The sequence below is a fragment of the Oncorhynchus mykiss genome, chromosome 20 (assembly GCF_057628025.1).
Source record: "Oncorhynchus mykiss isolate SJ-2025 chromosome 20, ASM5762802v1, whole genome shotgun sequence".
In the NCBI taxonomy this organism is placed as follows: domain Eukaryota; kingdom Metazoa; phylum Chordata; class Actinopteri; order Salmoniformes; family Salmonidae; genus Oncorhynchus; species Oncorhynchus mykiss.
In genome coordinates this window covers 5,456,509-5,477,076 of record NC_143041.1, presented here as the reverse complement: position 1 = coordinate 5,477,076, position 20,568 = coordinate 5,456,509, and the positions used below count along the sequence as shown (strand labels likewise).

At 41.2% G+C, this 20,568-nt stretch overlaps 1 protein-coding gene and 1 long non-coding RNA gene across 2 annotated transcripts in view; one reads left to right on the top strand and one right to left on the bottom strand.

The window, feature by feature from the left end:
- The window catches only part of LOC110498828 (zinc finger protein 518A), a 29,081-nt gene extending 11,865 nt beyond the window's left edge, over window positions 1-17,216 (bottom strand). Inside the window, exons 1-2 of the mRNA XM_021575472.3 lie at window positions 16,983-17,216; window positions 16,305-16,395 (exon numbers count right to left, since the gene is read on the bottom strand). The gene's annotated coding sequence lies outside the window, so the exon portion shown is untranslated. The remainder of the gene's footprint in view (window positions 1-16,304; window positions 16,396-16,982) is intronic.
- Window positions 17,217-17,738: 522 nt separating this feature from the next.
- Window positions 17,739-19,017, top strand: LOC149973633 (uncharacterized). Its single transcript, XR_016489287.1, has 2 exons — window positions 17,739-17,850; window positions 18,189-19,017. It is a non-coding gene; the product is annotated as an uncharacterized LOC149973633 (long non-coding RNA).
- The last annotated feature ends 1,551 nt before the right edge of the window (window positions 19,018-20,568 follow it).

Sequence of the window (20,568 nt, the reverse complement as noted above, 5' to 3'; positions counted from 1 at the left end):
TCTACTGTGTGTTTATGTAATTCTGTAATTGATTAGTTAGTTAGTAAATAAATAATTAAGCCAATTTGTATATCTCTGATTCATAATTTATGCTAGGGTTCGTGCAGATATCCAAGGGTTTGCGAAGATCAGGAATGAGACTGATGCGGTAATAATACATTAATATAAATCTGTAATCGATAAGGTATGAAAATATCTGAAGAGTTAATTTGGGAAATAGACTCTTTAAAAACATTTTCCCGTGGTGCCTTGACTTCCCAGTTAATTATAATTTACATAAATAGTTTAATCACGTAAGGAATATTTACACAGAGAATTGATTTGATAATATAACATCCTTCACATTTAATGATTGTCACGCTAAGACAGTACTTAGCATGAGTTTGTAAGTAACAAAAAAAATCCCAGGACATAGACATATCTGATATGGGTAGAAAGCTTAAATTCTTGTTAATCCAACAGCACTGTCCAATTTACAGTAGCTATTACACTGAAATAATACCATGCTATTGTTTGAGGAGAATGCACAATTACAAATTTGAAATTGTATTAATAAACCAATTAGGCACATTCGGGCAGTCTTGATACAACATTTTGAACAGATATGCAATGGTTCATTGGATCAGTCTAAAACTTTGCACATACACTGCTGCCATCTAGTGTCCAACATTTAAATTGCGCCTGGGCCTTTCTCTTGCATTTCAAAGATGGTTAAACAAATTCATTTTAAAAAGGATCTCTGTACTTTGCTCCGTTATTCTTTCCCTCAATCCTGACTAGTCTCCCAGTCCCTGATGCTGAAAAACATCCCCACAACATAATGCTAAGGGCAGCATGCTTCAACCATGGGGGTGTTGCCAGGTTTCCTCCAGACGTGACGCTTGGCATTCAGGCCAAAGACTTCAATCTTGGATTCATCAGACCAGAGAAGATTGTTTCTCATGGTCAGAGTCCTTTAGGTGCCTTTTGGCAAACTCCAATCAGGCTGACGTGCCTTTTACTGAGGAGTGGCTTCTGTCTGGCCACTCTACCATAAATGCCTGATTGATGGAGTGAGATGGTTGTCCTTCTGGAAGGTTCTCCCATCTCCAAAGAGGAATTCTGGATCTCTGTCAGAGTGACCATCAGGTTCTTGATCACCTCCTTGACAAAGGCCCTTCTCCCCCGATTGCTCAGTTTGGCCAGGCAACGAGCTCTAAGAAGAGTCTTGGTAATTCCAAACTTCTTCCATTAAAGAATTATGGAGGCCACTGCGTTATTGGGGACCTTCAATACTGCAGAAATGTTTTGGTACCCTTCCCCAGATCTATTCCTTCGACCTCATGGCTTGGCTTTTGCTAAGACATGCAGTGTCAACTGTGGGAGCTTATATAGACAGGTGTGTGCCTTTCCAAATCATGTCAAATCAATTGAATTTACCACAGGTGGACTCCAATCAAGTTGCAGAAACATCAAGGATGAGCAATGGAAAAAATAATCCACCTGAGCTCAATTTCGAGTCTCATAGCAAAGGGTCTGAATACTTATGAAAATAAGGTATTCAAGTTTATTATTTATACATTTGCAAACATTTCTAAGAAACTGTTTATGGGGTGTTAGAATAAGGCTTTAATGTAACAAAATTTGGAAAAAGTCAAGGGTTCTGAATACTCTGTAAGGATTGAAAATGGCGGATTTGGGCAATAATAAGTGCCTATATTTGAACGTAGTGGCTGTACAGTAATATGCTATGCATGACGTCAGAACTCTGGCTCTGCACTTTACAGCGCTGTATGGGTTTTGACTGATGGCCTTTCTGAACTTAAGAAGTTGCCCCCATCCTCCCCGGTAATTGGGGAACTTTAGCAAATGTTTTGCTGTTCGAGTGAGGGAAACAACATAATTTAAAATTACTATGTATTTTGAAAGATGAGATATTGCACTGCACATTTCCAAATCAAACTCATGTAATATACAGTGTCTACGTTTATGATCACTATGTTGATGTACAGTTACAAGATGACATGGCGACATACCTTGGGTTGTTCTTAACAGAATGAGCCTGGTTTGTTGATTGTGAAGAAAATTCACCGAGACACACACAAAATATGCAACAAAATATGATCCGTTTTTGTGAATGTCTAACACTAAGATCATATTGTATGGCTTAGCTCATGTTGGCAATAAAGCAAGCTTTCAAATCATGCCCAGAAATACAGCCAGTATGATACATTTTTGCATCATATGATTCATTATTCATCATACCTGGCTCCATTTCTGTATTTTGAGAGTAACACATCTTGAAAACTGACATGTAAAACATTTTGGGGCTCTTTCAACCATGGACTAATGAAATTAATGAATAAAATATATATTTTTGGGGTGGAAATGTGTCTTTAACTGTACCTCTTTTAAAGTAAGTAAACTATAGACAGGGGCAACGCTGTGATGGAATGCATTTTACTGACTGTTGTGCTCACTTACTCGAATATTGTCATGTTCTTAACCTCTCCTGAGTAGGGGGCAGTATTTTGACGTCTGGATGAAAAGTATGCCCAAAGTAAACTGCCTGCTACTCAGGCCCAGAAGCTAGGATATGCATTTAAACACTAAAGTTTCTAAAACTGTTAAAATTGTCTGAGTATAACAGAACTGATATGGCAGGCAAAACCCTGAGGACAAACCACCCCCCCCCCCCCCAATTTATTTGGGCCTACCGCTAATTTTCAATGGTTCACTTTTATTATTAGGCCAAGTCCTCCCAGATTGCAGTTCCTAGGGCTTCCACTAGATGTCAAATCTTTAGAAAGAGTTTCAGGCTGGTTTTTGGAAAAATGGGCCAAAAATTGTAGTTTTTCAAAGTGGCTTTCATTTTGTATGCATTTTGATGGAGGGAAACTGGGTGGATTATTGACTGAAGCACACCAGCTAAACTGAGTTTCTATGGATATAAAGAAGGACATTATCAAACAAAAGGACCATTTGTGATGTAACTGGGACCTTTTGGAGTGCCAACAGAAGACGATCAACAAAGGTAAGGAATTTTTTATATCGCTATTTCTGACTTTCTTGTTGCACCTCCCTGGTTGAAATATGTTTTTCATGTGTTTGTATGCGAGGCGCTGCCTCAGATAATTGCATGGCGTGGTTTTGCCGTGAAGTATTTTTGAAATCTGACACAGCGGCTGGATTACAAGAAGTTAGCTTTATTTTGTTGTATTACACTTGTGATTTTATGAAAGTTAAATATTTATAATACTGTAGTTTGAATTCCGCGCTCTGCAATTTCACAGGGTGTTGGCCAGGTGGGCCCATAAGAAATGTAGAGTCTACAAAGTGAATATTAATTCACTTCAAATTTTTCACAACATCATAAAGGAACTCACGTCCTTTTGTTCACCTGACCTAGAATTCCTTACTATCAAATACCAACTGCATTATCTTCCAAGAGAACTCTCTTCGATTAGACACAGCCGTGTATACCCCCCACCCCGACACCTCGTCGGCCTTGAAAGAACTTTACTGGGTTCTATATAAACTGGAAACCATACATTGAGGCTAAATTTATTGTAGCTGGGGATTTTAACAAAAGCTCATTTGAGAAAAGACTTCCTAAATTCTATCAGCATATCAAATGCGCGACACGAGCTGGTAGCATTCTGGATCATTGCTACTCTAACTTCCGTGACGCATGCAAAGCCCTCCCCCGCACTGCCTTCCGCAAATCTGACCATAGCTCAATTTTATTGCTCCCAGCCCATAGACAAACTAAAACAGGAAACGCCCGTGCTCAGGTCAAAAAATGCTGGTCCGACCAATCGGATTCCACACTTCAAGATTGCTTCAATCACACGTGGACTGGGATATGTTCCGGATAGCCTTAAACAATAACATTGATGTATACGCTGACTTGGTGAGCGAGTTTATTAGCAAGTACATCGGAGATGTCGTACCCACTGTGACTATTCAGACCTTCCTAACCAGAAACCGTGGATTGGTGGCAGCATTCGCGCAAAACTGAAAGCGCGAACCACCGCTTTTAATCAGGGCAAGGAGACTGGATACATGGCCGAATACAAACAGTGCAGCTATTCCCTCCAAAAAGCAATCAAACAAGCAAAGTGTCAGTATAGAGAAAGTAGTCGCAATTCAACAGCTCAAACACGAGACGTATGTGGCAGGGTTTACAGACAATCCCGGATTACAAAAAGAAAACCAGTCCCGTCGCGGACATTGACGTCTTACTCCCAGACAAATTAAACAACTTGCTCGCTTTGAGGACAATACAGCGCTACGGACACGGCCAGCTACCAAAGCCGGTGGGCTCTCCTTCACCGCAGCCAACCTGAGGAAAACATTTAAACGTGCTATCACTCGCAAGGCTGCTGGCCCAGACGTCATCCCTAGCCGCGTCCTCAGAACATGTGCAGACCAGCTGCCTGGTGTGTTTACTGGCATAATCAATTCTTATCCAAGTCTGCTGTCCCCACATGTTTCAAGATGGCCCCCATTGTTCCTGTTCCCAAGAAAGCCAAGCTAACTGAACTAAATGACTATCGCTCCGTTGCACTCGCTTCGGTCATCATGAAGTGCTTTGAGAGACTAGTCAAGGATCATATCACCTACACCCTACCCAGTCACCCAAGAGCCACTCAAATTTGCTTACCTCCCCAGTATGTTCACAGATGATGCAATTGCCATCACACTGCCCTATCTCATCTGGACAAGAGGAATACCTAAGTCAGAATGGTGTTCATTGAATATAGCTCAGCATTCAACACCATAGTACCCTTCAAACTCATCAAGCTTGAGTCCCTGGGTGTTGAGCCCACCCTGTGCAACTGGGTGAAGGTAGAAAACAACATCTCCACCCCAATGATCCTCAACACTGGGGCCCCACAAGGGTGCATTCTCAGCCCTCTCCTGTACTCCCTGTTCACCCATGACTGCGTGGCCATGCACACTTCCAATGCAATCATCAAATTGGCAGACAACACTACAGTGGTTGGCTTGATTACCAACAATGACGAGACAGACTACAGGGAGGAGGTGTGGGCCCTATCAGCAAAACAAAAAAGATGTTCACCCACGACTCCGTGGCCATGCACGCCTCCAACTAAATCATCAAATTTGCAGGCAACACTACAGTGGTAGGCTTGATTACCAACAATGGCGAGATGGCCTACAGTGAGGCTACACTGCTATTCGGAAGGCGAGACGGCCTACAGAATAGCTACACTGTTTGTATTCGGTCAAGTTTCCGGTCACCTTGTCCTGGTTAAAAGCAGTGGTTCGCGCTTTCAGTTTTGCGCGAATGCTGCCATCAATCCACGGTTTCTGGTTTGGGAATGTTTTAATAGTTGCTGTGGGTACGACGTCGCCGATGCACTTGCTAATAAACTCGCTCACCGAATCAGCATATTAGTCAATGTTGTTGTTTATAGGCTGGGAGCAACAAAATGAAGTCGTGGTCAGCTTTTCCAAAAGGAGGGCGAGGGAGGGCCTTATGCGTCGCGGAAGTTAGAATAACAATGATCCAGGATTTTACCAGCCCTGGTAGCACAATTGATATGCTGATATAATTTAGGGAGTCTTGTTTTCAGATTAGCCTTGTTAAAATCCCCAGCTACAATGAATGCAGCCTCAGGATGTGGTTTCCAGTTTACATAGAGTCAAATGAAGTTCTTTCAGGGCCGTCGATGTATCTGCTTGGGGGGAGGAATATATGCGGCTGTGATTATAAATCGAAGAGAATTCTCTTGGTAGATAATGCGGTCGACATTTGATTGTGAGGAATTCTAAATCAGGTGAACAGAAGGACTTGAGTTCCTGTATGTTGTTATGATCACACCACATCTCATTAATCATAAGGCATACCCCCCCCGCCCCTCTTCTTACCAGAAAGATACTCGTTTCTGTTGGCGCAATGCATGAAGAAACCAGCTGGCTGTACAGACTCCAATAGCGTCTCTCGAGTGAGCCATGTTTCCGTGAAGCAAAGAACATTACAGTCTCTTATGTCTCTTTGGAATGCTACCCTTGCTCGGATTTCGTTAACCTTGTTGTCAAGAGACTGGACATTGGCGAGTAGTATGCTAGGGAGCGGTGTGCGATGTGCCCGTCTCCGGAGACTGACCAGAAGACCGCTTTGTGCAATGTAACAGCAATATTTAGACTTATGGATGCCACCCATTAGATAAAATACAGAACAGTGCGGTATTTCACTGAAAGAATAAACGTTTTGTTTTCAAAATTATATTTTCCGGATTTTACCATATGACCTAAGGCTCGTATTTCTGTGTGTTATTATATTATAATTAAGTCTGTTTTGATAGAGCAGTCTGACTGAGGGGTGGTAGGCAGCAGCAGGCTCGTAAGCATTCATTCAAACACCACTTTTTTGAGAGGGGAACCTACGTTTCCACGGAGTGCGTCTGCCCCAAGTCCCACCATCCACCCTTGTACCACAAGGGGGTTTGGAGTTATTTTTTAAAAAAGTGGTAGGAGTCTTTTTCTTCTTCTCCAGATAGGTTGGTGTTTAACACCAACCTGTCTGCCACCACATCCAATTCACTGAATTGTTGTCGAAGTAGGCTACTATTTCTACATTTTGTGTCAGGCCTAGTCTGTACTTGAGAGGTTATCTACATTTCGTCAAAATCGCGAGTTTTTTTTATTTTGAAATTGTTACAAAAGAAAGAATCATTATCAACAAAATAGCCTACTTTGCGTGGGAGCATTGAGATATTTCTCTGAATCTTTCTCGATCTAACACTTATTGCATTTCCTGAATGGATGTCAAATATGTATTTTTACAATTTGTGTCACTTTGTAGGATGGGGCAGCATTTTCACTTTTGGATGAATAGCGTGCCCAGAGTGAAATGCCTCCTACTCTGTCACAGATGCTAATATATGCATATTATTATTACTATTGGATAGAAAACACTCTGAAGTTCCTAAAACTGTTTGAATGATGTCTGAGTGTAACAGAACTCATACGGCAAGTGAAAACCGGAGAAAAACCCAACCAGGAAGTGGGAAATCTGAGGTTTGTAGTTTTTCAAAGCTTGGCCTACCGAATAAACAGTGTCTATGGAGTCAAGTTGCACTTCCTACAGATGTCAACCGTCTTTAGAAACTTGTTTCAGGCCGCTGCTATAAAGGAGGGGCTCATGAGACCTGTTTGAGTCAGTGGTCTGGCAGTGGCTCAGGCTCGTGACGCACGCTCCCGACAGAGTTAGCTCTCGTTCCAGTGCTTCTCTTCAGACATAGGAATTCTCCAGTTGGAACATTATTGATGTTTTATGTTAAAAACATCCTAAAGATTGATTCCATACATCGTTTGACTTGTTTCTACGACGTGTAACGGAACTTTCCGAGTTTTTGTCTGGACGAAGTGCTCGCGCATCATGAAGATGGATTACTGGGCTGAACACGACAACAACACGTGGCTATTTGGACATAAATGATGGACTTTATGGAACAAAACAGTCATTTATTGTCAATCTGGGATTCCTGGGAGTGCCTTTTGATGAAGATCATCAAAGGTAAGTTAATATTTATAGTGTTATTTCTAACTTCTGTTGACTTCTGTTGGATATTTCTCTGGCTGGATTGGGCTCTGAGCGCCGTTCTCAGATTATGCTTTTTCCGTAAAGTATTTTTGAAATCTGACACAGCGGTTGCATTAAGGAGAAGTCTCTCTTTAATCTGTAAATAACACTTGTATCTTTTATCAATGTTTATTATGAGTATTTCTGCAAAATTACTGGATGTTTTGGAATTAAAACATTACTGCACGTAATGCGCCAATGTAAACTAAGATTTATGGATATAAATATGCATATTATCGAACAAAACATACATGTATTGTGTAAAATGATGTCCTATGAGTGTCATCTGATGAAGATCAAAGGTTAGTAATTAATTGTTTTCTATTGCTGCTTTTTGTGACTCCTGTCTTTGGCTGGAAAAATGGCTGTGTGTTTTTTTGACTTGGCGGTGATCTAACATAATCATATGTTGTGCTTTCGCTGTAAAGCATTTTTGAAACCGGACACGATAGGTAGATTAACAAGAAGTTTATTCATTTGCTGTATTGGACTTGTTAAATGTGTGAAAGTTACATATTTTGAAAAAATATTTTTGAATTTCGCGCACTGCCTTTTCAGCGGAACGCCTGGGCTAGAAGGGATAACATCCAACTCTCTAGCAATAACTCTCGTGGACTTTCCTACAGTCAGCACTCCAATTGCACGCTCCCTCAAAACTTGAGACATCTGTGGCATTGTTTTGGGTGACAAAACTGCACATTTTAAAGTGACCGATTATTGTCCCTAGTACAAGGTACACCTGTGCAACGATCATGCTGTTTTATTCAACTTCTTGATATGCTACACCTGTCAGGTGGATGGATTATCTTGGCAAAGGAGAAATGCTTACAAACAGAGACAAACAAATATGTGCACAACTTGAGAAATAAGCGTTTAGTGCCTTTTGGAACATTTCTGGGATCTTTTATTTCAGCTCATGAAACATGGGACCAACACTTCATATGTTGCGTTTATATTTTGTTCAGTACAAAATAAAGCGAGCCTTGAATAATTCTTAAACTGTTCCATTTCTGCAATTGCACAAGACTGTTTTTAAAGCGTTACAAGAACAAACAAAACATTACAACAGACTCTCTGGTACCTTTATAATTTATTTTGTGTTGCCATTGCTCCAAACGGTCAGGAAAAAAATACTGTAGTCTAACAGCGCCTGTTTGGCACACACACAAGTCGTCAAATTTATTCCACACATCTGACTTCCCCTTTACTTCCTGAGCAACCAATAAATAAACATTCCCTTGTTTCGAGCTTCTCATGTTCCCTCCATCCATTTCACTATCACATGTGTTACGGTGTTGAGTTTGTTTTAACCATTTGATGAGATTATGATATGCTATAGGTCAGGCTCTATTGGTCACATGCTCTCAACGCATACATGTGTCACGTAAAGAGAGCAATGCTTAAGGGAATAGAGAATGTTTTTCCTAAACAAATTAGGGATTTCGGTATCAGAACTTTTCAGTCAGAAATGGCTGTAATTACGTTGCAGTTTCAGCAACAAGGATTGTGATAAACACTTGATGTTCTGTGATTTATTCAAAGAAGAAAACAATTATATACAGTGCAGCAAGTCTGACCAAAACAAACAAATCAATTGCAGTCGGACTACCTCTAGTAATGTGTGTGTCTTAATTATTTAATCAAACAGTGCGAGGTCTGGAGAATTGTATATTGCATAAACGGTTTGAATGGTCTGCTGGCTCCCAGCAGCAAGATTTTGATTAGATGTTACATGTAAAAAATCCTCTCCCCACACGCACGTAGAAGGGGTGCTGTATGTTATGTACTTCACTGTTTTCTGTCTGGGTAGTTGTTGCCCAGTGTCAAGTGTTAGTTTAAGATATCAAGTGTGGCTGACAGTCTACAATATATATTTATTGAACCTTAAAAAGTTGATTACGCTGGTAAACAGAACTTTGTAGCAGAAAAATGCTGAAGTTGCTGTTTTCTAAGTATTTCTGCTGTTTTGTTTCATAGCTGCTCATGGCACAAAGAAATACAAATCGTACAACCACCTTGCGCATCAACAGCTTTGCACACTGAGTGAAGCACTGATAGATACATTTTTGGAGGCACAGGCATAAAAGTTGGTCTAATTGACTAAAGTCAGCAAAGTGAGATTTTGTCAAATGTTTCTTGGCTATTTACAAGGTTTTGTTCACAAGATAGGTTGTTTTTCAATGTTATTTTGAATCTGTTGCTTCAACTGATAGCAAAGTGACATCTCTCTCCTACAGTATCAGCTGTCAGGCCCGGTAGAGATGCCCTGCCCCTTTCCCTCCTACAGTATCAGCTGTCAGGCCCGGTAGAGATGCCCCGCCCCTCTCCCTCCTACAGTATCAGCTGTCAGGCCCGGTAGAGATGCCCCGCCCCTCTCCCTCCTACAGTATCAGCTGTCAGGCCTGGTAGAGATGCCCTGCCCCTCTCCCTCCTACAGTATCAGCTGTCAGGCCTGGTAGAGATGCCCCGCCCCTCTAGAGTAGGGGCATCTCTACCGGGCCTGACAGCTGATACTGTAGGAGGGAAAGGGGCAGGGCATCTCTACCGGGCCTGACAGCTGATACTGTAGGAGGGAGAGGGGCAGGGCATCTCTACCGGGCCTGACAGCTGATACTGTAGGAGGGAGAGGGGCAGGGCATCTCTACCGGGCCTGACAGCTGGTACTGTAGGAGGGAAAGGGGCAGGGCATCTCTACCGGGCCTGACAGTTGATACTGTAGGAGGGAGAGGGGCGGGGCATCTCTACCGGGCCTGACAGCTGATACTGTAGGAGGGAGAGGGGCGGGGCATCTCTACCGGGCCTGACAGCTGATACTGTAGGAGGGAGAGGGGCAGGGCATCTCTACCGGGCCTGACAGCTGATACTGTAGGAGGGAGAGGGGCAGGGCATCTCTACCGGGCCTGACAGCTGATACTGTAGGAGGGAGAGGGGCAGGGCATCTCTACCGGGCCTGACAGCTGATACTGTAGGAGGGAGAGGGGCAGGGCATCTCTACCGGGCCTGACAGCTGATACTGTAGGAGGGAGAGGGGCGGGGCATCTCTACCAGGCCTGACAGCTGATACTGTAGGAGGGAGAGGGGCGGGGCATCTCTACCGGGCCTGACAGCTGATACTGTAGGAGGGAGAGGGGCGGGGCATCTCTACCGGGCCTGACAGCTGATACTGTAGGAGGGAGAGGGGCGGGGCATCTCTACCGGGCCTGACAGCTGATACTGTAGGAGGGAAAGGGGCAGGGCATCTCTACCGGGCCTGACAGCTGATACTGTAGGAGGGAGAGGGGCAGGGCATCTCTACCAGGCCTGACAGCTGATACTGTAGGAGGGAGAGGGGCAGGGCATCTCTACCGGGCCTGACAGCTGATACTGTAGGAGGGAAAGGGGCAGGGCATCTCTACCGGGCCTGACAGCTGATACTGTAGGAGGGAGAGGGGCAGGGCATCTCTACCAGGCCTCTCACACTGAACCTTTTTGTCTCATGTGATACTTTGGTAAAATGAAATTGAGCAATATACCACATTACTTCTTACTAATACATTTACTGTTCAGGAAACATTACAAAGCATGGTCAGTTTTTTTATGCATTTATGGTGAAAAAATATTTTGGCTAGTAGATTTTTCTCATCTACCTGCCACTGTGGCTGGTGAAACAAAAAGTGAATTTTAGGCCCTGCTGATAAAGTCAAACGTCACAACACATTCTAAACCGCTCTGGTGACAAACCAACTTTTTTCATTGTCTGCATTCGTCCAGAAGGCTGCGCTTTGCTAACACCAAAAACAGTGAAGAATGCCCACTATCTTGTAAAAAGCTAACTGTACACTGTTTAGCTAAGCGAATTAAATGTCATCAGGTAGCAAACGTCCCATTAGCTAGCTATCATTGTAAATTAAAAAGTCTCCAAATGCATTTGTAGATAACAGCCATGGAAGCAGCCTAGTTAAAAAAGGTTTTAAAAAATAAAGAAACAAATAAAAATAAGGAAGAAGGTGTATTTGCAGCTCCAGCTTTCAGTAAAGGGAGAGTGTAGGCTACTGTACTGGATAGGGCAGGTCATTTTCTGGGACGACATCATGAAAAGATTCTCCAGTGCCAGTCCCTGTCCCTGGAAGGGAAAATTGAGGACCAAGCGATAACAGCAACATAATATTTAGTGCAGTCTAATTTAAGTGTAATGAAGCCTGTTTCTTTGTGATGTTTTCTGTCCCCAGATATGGAAAGCTGTGAAAGCCTGTTTTCAGATGAGAGATGTCCCAAGAGACAGGTGTATCCTATATTTATTATAATTTGTATTTATTTTACTAGTCAAGTCAGTAAAGAACAAATTCTTATTTACAACGACGGCCTACCACAGCCAAACCCTAACGACGCTAGGCCAATTATGCGCCGCCCTATAGGACTCCCAGGATCGAACCAGGGTCTGTAGTGACGCCTCGAGCACTGACAGGCAGTGTCTTAAACTGCTGCGCCACTCGGGAGCTATATGCCATGGGTTATACGTGTAAGCCCATCTGTCAGCAATTGTAGTATACAAAAATACAGTTAAACATCACACTGTATAAACCCATTACAATTCGAGGCCCAACACTGCTTGAGGTTTGCAGGGTTCTGTTTCAGCCCAGCAAATAACACACCTGATTTAATTTATCAAATCTAATGAGATGACAATCAAGATTACTATTGCTTGGCTGGAATAGAAGTCTGCTCACCCAGTAGATTGTGGAGCAAGGTTGGTCACTGCTGGTATGTAGTTTTTTTTTAACCTAAAATTACACTTTAGTCATAATAGCCTACTTGTTACTATGCAATTATCTATTGTTGTTTAGACGAAGATGTCTAATCTGACATACAAGTTATTTGCTTATTTGTGCATTTTGAAGTTAAGTGTTGATTATTTTAAGTGTTTAAACTTATTTTAAAGCTGCAATATGGAACTTGCATTATTTCTATGCTTCCGTGATTAGTGTCTTTTACTTTCAGTTTGGTACACCAGGTTCACAATAGCTGAAACAACTTTTTGGTTATGGAAAATACATTTCACAGCAGTTTAGATGGTACAGTGCCTTGCGAAAGTATTCGGCCCCCTTGAACTATGCGACCTTTTGCCACATTTCAGGCTTCAAACATAAAGATATTAAACTGTTTTTTTTTATGAAGAATCAACAACAAGTGGGACACAATCATGAAGTGGAACGACATTTATTGGATATTTCCAACTTTTTTAACAAATCAAAAACTGAAAAATTGGGCGTGCAAAATTATTCAGCCCCTTTACTTTCAGTGCAGCAAACTCTCTCCAGAAGTTCAGGATCTCTGAATGATCCAATGTTGACCTATATGACTAATGATGATAAATACAATCCACCTGTGTGTAATCAAGTCTCCGTATAAATGCACCTGCACTGTGATAGTCTCAGAGGTCCGTCAAAAGTGCAGAGAGCATCATGAAGAACAAGGAACACACCAGGCAGGTCCGAGATACTGTTGTGAAGAAGTTTAAAGCCGGATTTGGATACAAAAAGATTTCCCAAGCTTTAAACATCCCAAGGAGCTCTGTGCAAGCGATAATATTGAAATGGAAAGAGTATCAGACCACTGCAAATCTACCAAGACCTGGCCGTCCCTCTAAACTTTCAGCTCATACAAGGAGAAGACTGATCAGAGATGCAGCCAAGAGGCCCATGATCACTCTGGATGAACTGCAGAGATCTACAGCTGAGGTGGGAGACTCTTTCCATAGGACAACAATCAGTCATATATTGCACAAATCTGGCCTTTATGGAAGAGTGGCAAGAAGAAAGACATTTCTTAAAGATATCCATAAAAAGTGTCATTTAAAGATTGCCACAAGCCACCTGGGAGACACACCAAACATGTGGAAGAAGGTGCTCTGGTCAGATGAAACCAAAATTGAACTTTTTGGCAACAATGCAAAACGTTATGTTTGGCGTAAAAGCAACACAGCTCATCAACCTGAACACAACATTCCCACTGTCAAACATGGTGGTGGCAGCATTATGGTTTGGGCCTGCTTTTCTTCAGCAGGGACAGGGAAGATGGTTAAAATTGATGGGAAGATGGATGGAGCCAAATACAGGACCATTCTGGAAGAAAACCTGATGGAGTCTGCAAAAGACCTGAGACTGGGACGGAGATTTGTCTTCCAACAAGACAATGATCCAAAACATAAAGCAAAATCTACAATGGAATGGTTCAAAAATAAACATATCCAGGTGTTAGAATGGCCAAGTCAAAGTCCAGACCTGAATCCAATCGAGAATCTGTGGAAAGAACTGAAAACTGCTGTTCACAAATGCTCTCCATCCAACCTCACTGAGCTCGAGCTGTTTTGCAAGGAGGAATGGGAAAAAAATTCAGTCTCTCGATGTGCAAAACTGATAGAGACATACCCCAAGCGACTTACAGCTGTAATCGCAGCAAAAGGTGGCGCTACAAAGTATTAACTTAAGGGGGCTGAATAATTTTGCACGCCCAATTTTTCAGTTTTTGATTTGTTAAAAAAGTTTGAAATATCCAATAAATGTCGTTCCACTTCATGATTGTGTCCCACTTGTTGTTGATTCTTCACAAAAAAATACAGTTTAATATCATTATATTTGAAGCCCGAAATGTGGCAAAAGGTCGCAAAGTTCAAGGGGGCCGAATACTTTCGCAAGGCACTGTACAATGATTCTCTAATGTACACTATAGTTGCTTGTTTTGTCATAGACTGAAATTAGGCAAACCATTAACTTTTGCAACCAGGGAATGGCAGAGCGATTTCTGCATAGTGCACCTTTTAAGAGTTGATACTAGTTCATTTGGAATAATAGTTTAATGTTGATTAATCACATATCACAATATACCAGATTTTAAACATGCCTTTTTAGTGCTGACAAAAAATAGCTTAGTGCATATCCAACCCTTGTAATTTACAGTATGAAAATAACGAGATGACAACTAGGCTACAGGAGATGAGCATTACAGGTGTCATTTTATGAGGTTCATTTTATTTCATTCAGCAATGTTACTTGCAAAATTACTGCAGTTGTTCCCATAGACAGTAAATGGTTGCGTTACATATCACTGACCCTGGATAAGATAGTGACTGGGCTAACACAGCTAACCTTTTAGGTTAATAATATGCTGTTTTTATTAACATTTTGTTGGCTTTATAATCATGACAGAAATGTAACTTTAGCTAGTTATACATAGGTAGCTTACAAGGTTAGCTGACTTTCCTCAAAACGAACCTCATTGTGGCTAGCTACTTCTTGTCCCTGATGCTAGCCTTTAGAGCCAAATAGCACTTCAGAAACGGCTAAATTAAAACAAATATTGATATGGCCAGCATGGTCTGCCATTTCTCCCCTCTTGCTGCAGCTTTAGCGCATCTCAAAATAACAGAGAAAGGTTGTGAAATCCAGCGTGCTGCAAACGAACTGAAATGTTTTGTTGCCAGTGTTTTGTAGACATTTTAGTCCTCAAGCACTGTTTCTCCTATGGCACTAATCTGGTGAGCACCTTCGGAGCTCTGCCAAGCAAGGCATTTGATTGGTTTCACGTATTAGGAGGAGTCACTGATTTACACTACCTTGCTGAACGGTTTGTTGTGAGCGACACGTTTTTCCAAACTGTGTTCAAGAACGTTTTGCTCCCATCGTGTGTGTGGCTTGAGGCAATGAGTGAGGTATTTTATAGGGCAGTTGGAGCTTTCAAGAGAACTGGGAACTTAAGAGAAAAAAAACTAGGTCTAATCATAAAGTGAGTGATCCCCCCTCAGTTGTCCTGAACCCACTGATGTCGGAGAGTTCCAGATTCCCAGTTGTTTAGAACTGGACAAGTCACCATGGGGAAGATATCAGCATGGTCACGTCTTCCCCAACCCCTACCCATTTTCAACTGGTCGGTCATTCAGCATAGCACCGTTTTCATTCAATTGAAAGTCCCAGAAGGTAAAAACATACAAAAACATACTGAACGCAGCCCTGGTTCGCGAGGAGGCTAAGCTATCCTACAGATGGGTTGGCTAACAATGTCACAAACAACGATGTGCGCGCTTCCATGTTGTGATTCTGGATGGCTCGATTACTAGCAAAATGTCAAGAAACTGCCAAGTGGTATATCGTAAGTGGCTCGTTTCAAATTGCTATTGATACCATGTCTTGTTTTGACTGATTTCATGTCAATGCTAATAAAGGCTAAACTTCTAGTTCAATAGCTAGCTAATCAACAACTGTGACGATGTATTGAGAAACAACAAGTGGTCATTGTGCAAATGTATGTTTTCAATACACCGTGGAGACAAAATATAGTTTACACGTTGTCAACAATCTAAGCCAACCTCCGTTTTGCCCCATCGGTTGGGCGCATCTAATTTTTGTTGCTAAACAACCAACCCATCTATAGAGCCTCTACATGATCTAACTTTGAGAAACGTGGACGTATACAAAACCAGTGTAAGGAAGCATTACGCAATGTTTGTCTTGCGAATTCCCACTGTTCCAGCTAACGTTACTTTACTAATCAACTTCATCCTTGATACTGACATAATTACTTTACGTTGCGACTTGTGTAAACGGTTATTGGAATACAAAAGAGCTTGCCCACACCTACTCGAGAAATAACACCTCATAATGGAAATATATGGCTAGAAATTAGACATTGACTGCTAAAATTACAGTTAAAAGGGATTTACTGTTGATTAATTTACCTTTTCTCTTTAGCCTTGCAGTTCAGCGATGGCGGCCATGACAGTTCCATCCGGGTACTCCGTTGCTGATTGACTGAGGTTGGTGAGGCATCTAAAGCGGATGAATATGGATTACCTGCTAGACTCGATTCAAGAGCTGTTCGAGCATTTAGAAAATCATTTTTCTATGCGACCGACTGATTCAGAATAGGCAAATTCATATGAAGACAATGTTCAAAGGCCCGTGTTCCACATTCCATCTGTTTCGCTAAATGATCATGGTCGTGCTTCCCATCCGAAACAGTTCCTGCATATATTATCACGACATTTTGTGACGTTTTGGTCTTCTGCAATGTTTTTTTCCCGGCTGTTCCTGCCATAGCACTAGAATGAATAGAACGGTTATCCCCATTCAATTGAATGATGCATAATGGGTGGACTGGCGGCCATTGCAAGTGTACCCATAGTAGCAAAGCAGGAAGTGTACCCATCAATTTGGGCTGTGATTTGTTTTAACAGCTCAACGGACATTAAATAAAATACATTCCATTGCTGGAGCCACATCAGTTAGCATAAGTTAAATTAACATTCTCCAGTACCATGTAAATTATTGCGTCACAATACCAGGCAGCCATTGCAATAGTACCCATGGTGTTACATGTCCTTTCTATTCATTCAATTTCTATGGTTTGTGCGCACCATTTTTCTTTCCAAGCAAGCGGAAGTTTGAGGGATCCTTCAACCAAACGTTTGTTGTCTTTGAAGGAGAGACTCGTTTTCATGAACATGTTTCCACTTGAGAAATACTGCACCAAACATCTTGGTTAGTTGTAAAATTGCGCGACTAAAACCTCCTAGACAAAAACAATGAATTCAGACTATTTTGAGGAAGTGTAAACAGGCTACGGCGCATCAAGAGGGACAAACAGTACTATTGCCGACGTGCGCCTATTTGTCGATTGCATGAACTTCACAAAAATGTGATCAGTTGATTTTTTTCATTGCATTACGCGAACATTGTACAAAACAATAGATATCAGATATCACAAATAACAAAAAAATACATAAAATAAATCCAGAGACACGAAAAAAGTTATGCTTTAGACAAGTTACATTTTTACAAACACTGTAGACACTTCTTTGATAATTTGGTAGTTATATATTTTTGGCATGTTATATAATGTTGTAAATCTATTTTAAAAAATATTGAAAATAGTTGTTTACCCATGAACTTCGCAATGAAATTAGTAAATTTACACTATTGGCAGTCACTGTGTGTATGTAAAATAAAAAGGAACATCAAATTTGGTATTGCTTACAGGTTTACCCATTTTATCACAAATATATATTTTCATATCTGTCCAAAATATTTCGCTATGTAAACCATCTCAAAACAAATGCTCAATAGTCTAATTTTCCAATTCACAAAAGCTGTATTGCAAAATGTGACATTTTAGCACTTAAAGGTGCAATGGGTCCTAGATCATGTGATTGGAGTGTCATGATGTTTTGACTGCAGTGAGAGAGGCCCAACTCAGCGGGGGGCTCAAGATGGCGGCATGAGTGGGTGAGGAACAATTTTAGGGTTTTCTCACAAAGTTTATAGTTTTAGATTGCAGCTGCAATTTTTTTGTTTTTTTCACAAAAAAATGAAATCTAACCATACAATGTAGCTATTTTGAATAATTTTGTAATTAATCAAACCATTGAAATATATTTTTGACGATTTCCAACGAACAAGCTGGCTATCAAAAAGTTTCAGCGTGTGTAGTTAAGTTAGCCTGCTAACGTCTTCATAGCTAGTAGCATGTAATCAGGACATGACCAAACTGTTGCTGAGATAATGGATGTTGAAACTTCCAAGGAGAAAAGAGGCATTGTTGAAACTCAATCATATGCTTGCAGGGGGGCGAATGTGATCCATACCGAATACACCAACCAAGTGGCAACTTCCAAAGAAGCTGAGAAGTGAACCATCAATGAGCCAGCTACAGGACAACATCGTCCGCTTCCTCACGGCTAAAATCAAAGAGAGCGCAGATGACATCATGAATTTGGTGTAAAAGAACAGTATCAGCATCGTTAACCTGAAGATAGCGACTGATTTCAGTGCTGAGGAAGTAAAAACTCTGAAGCAGCAGAACGCGACATTGAAAATTCAGGTTGCAAAGCAGGAGAAGAAACTCACTGAAATGGAGTCAAAGGTAAACGAGAATAGCCGGTATAGTCGGAGATGGAATCTTCGAATTTATGGAATAGCAGAAAAATCTGACGAGAACATCAAAGCAAGATTGAAGGATATTTGCAGGGCAATAGTCCCGGAGGAGAAGGGAAATGTTGTTGCAGGTTCTCTGGATCTAGTGCACCGCCTGGGTAGGCTGAGAGATGGGGGAAAACAACCAGCCACCACGACCAGTGAACATGAGATTCATCTCCAGGACAGCGAGGGATATGACATGGAAAAGTACAAAGAACATTACTATTTAAAAAGAACAACCTGAGGTTCAAGGAGGATCTGACAGCATTTGACAAAAAAGCTTGGAATTGTCTGTGGCCGACAATTGAGAGAGCAAGGAAGGAAGGGAAAAGTGCATACTTTGCGGGAGCCAAGGCTTTTGTTAATGGGAGGGATTTCACGCTAACGCCTAGCTTGTTGACTGCTGGATTTATTAAGTGAGTTGTGCAGGACTGAATTTTATTTGCATCTGATAAAACGTTATATTTCTTGAGGAAAGAGTATTGTGTGAGCATTTTATATATATATATATATATATATATATATATATATATATATATACATACATACAGTGGGGCAAAAAATTATTTAGTCAGCCACCAATTGTGCAAGTTCTCCTACTTAAAAAGATGAGAGAGGCCTGCAATTTTCATCATAGGTACACTTCAACTATGACAGACAAAATAAGAAAAAAAATCCAGAAAATCACTTTGTAGGATTTTTAATGAATTTATTTGCAAATTATGGTGGAAAATAAGTATTTGGTCAATAACAAAAGTTTATCTCAATACTTCGTTATATACCCTTTGTTGGCAATGACAGAGGTCAAAAGTTTTCTGTAAGTCTTCACAAGGTTTTCACACACTGTTGCTGGTATTTTGTCCCATTCCTCCATGCAGATCTCCTTTAGAGCAGTGATGTTTTGGGGCTGTTGCTGGGCAACACAGACTTTCAACTCCCTCCAAAGATTTTCTATGGGGTTGAGATCTGGAGACTGGCTAGGCCACTCCAGGACCTTGAAATGCTTCTTAAGAAGCCACTCCTTCGTTGCCCGGGCGGTGTGTTTGGGATCATTGTCATGCTGAAAGACCCAGCCACGTTTCATATTCAATGCCCTTGCTGATGGTAGGCTTTGTTACTTTGGTCCCAGCTCTCTGCAGGTCATTCACTAGGTCCCCCCGTGTGATTCTGGGATTTTTGCTCACCGTTCTTGTGATCATTTTGACCCCACGGGGTGAGATCTTGCGTGGAGCCCCAGATCGAGGGAGATTATCAGTGGTCTTGTATGTCTTCCATTTCCTAATAATTGCTCCCACAGTTGATTTCTTCAAACCAAGCTGCTTACCTATTGCAGATTCAGTCTTCCCAGCCTGGTGCAGGTCTACAATTTTGTTTCTGGTGTCCTTTGACAGCTCTTTGGTCTTGGCCATAGTGGAGTTTGGAGTGTGACTGTTTGAGGTTGTGAACAGGTGTCTTTTATACTGATAACAAGTTCAAACAAGTGCCATTAATACAGGTAACGAGTGGAGGACAGAGGAGCCTCTTAAAGAATAAGTTACGGGTCTGTGAGAGACAGAAATCTTGCTTGTTTCTAGGTGACCAAATACTTATTTTCCACCATAATTTGCAAATAAATGTATTAAAAATCCTACAAAGTGATTTTTTGGATTTTTTTTTTCTCATTTTGTTTGTCATAGTTGAAGTGTACCTATGATGAATACTACAGGCCTCTCTCATCTTTTTAAGTGGGAGAACTTGCACAATTGGTGGCTGACTAAATACTTTTTTGCCCCACTGTATATATAGATATATTTATTATTATTATTATTATTATTTTTTATGACAGGGAAATTCACACTGACATTTAATGTTGGCTTGATGGCTATTTGATTTACCAATCCATGGAACAATGTTATTTGCAATTGTATATAAAAAAATATATATATATAGTTTAGGTCAACCACTTGCATGGTGCAAAGGACTGTTTTTATTTGCAACTAGTAAGAACTTTTATTTTTGTGAGAACTCGATTCATGTGAATGTATACAA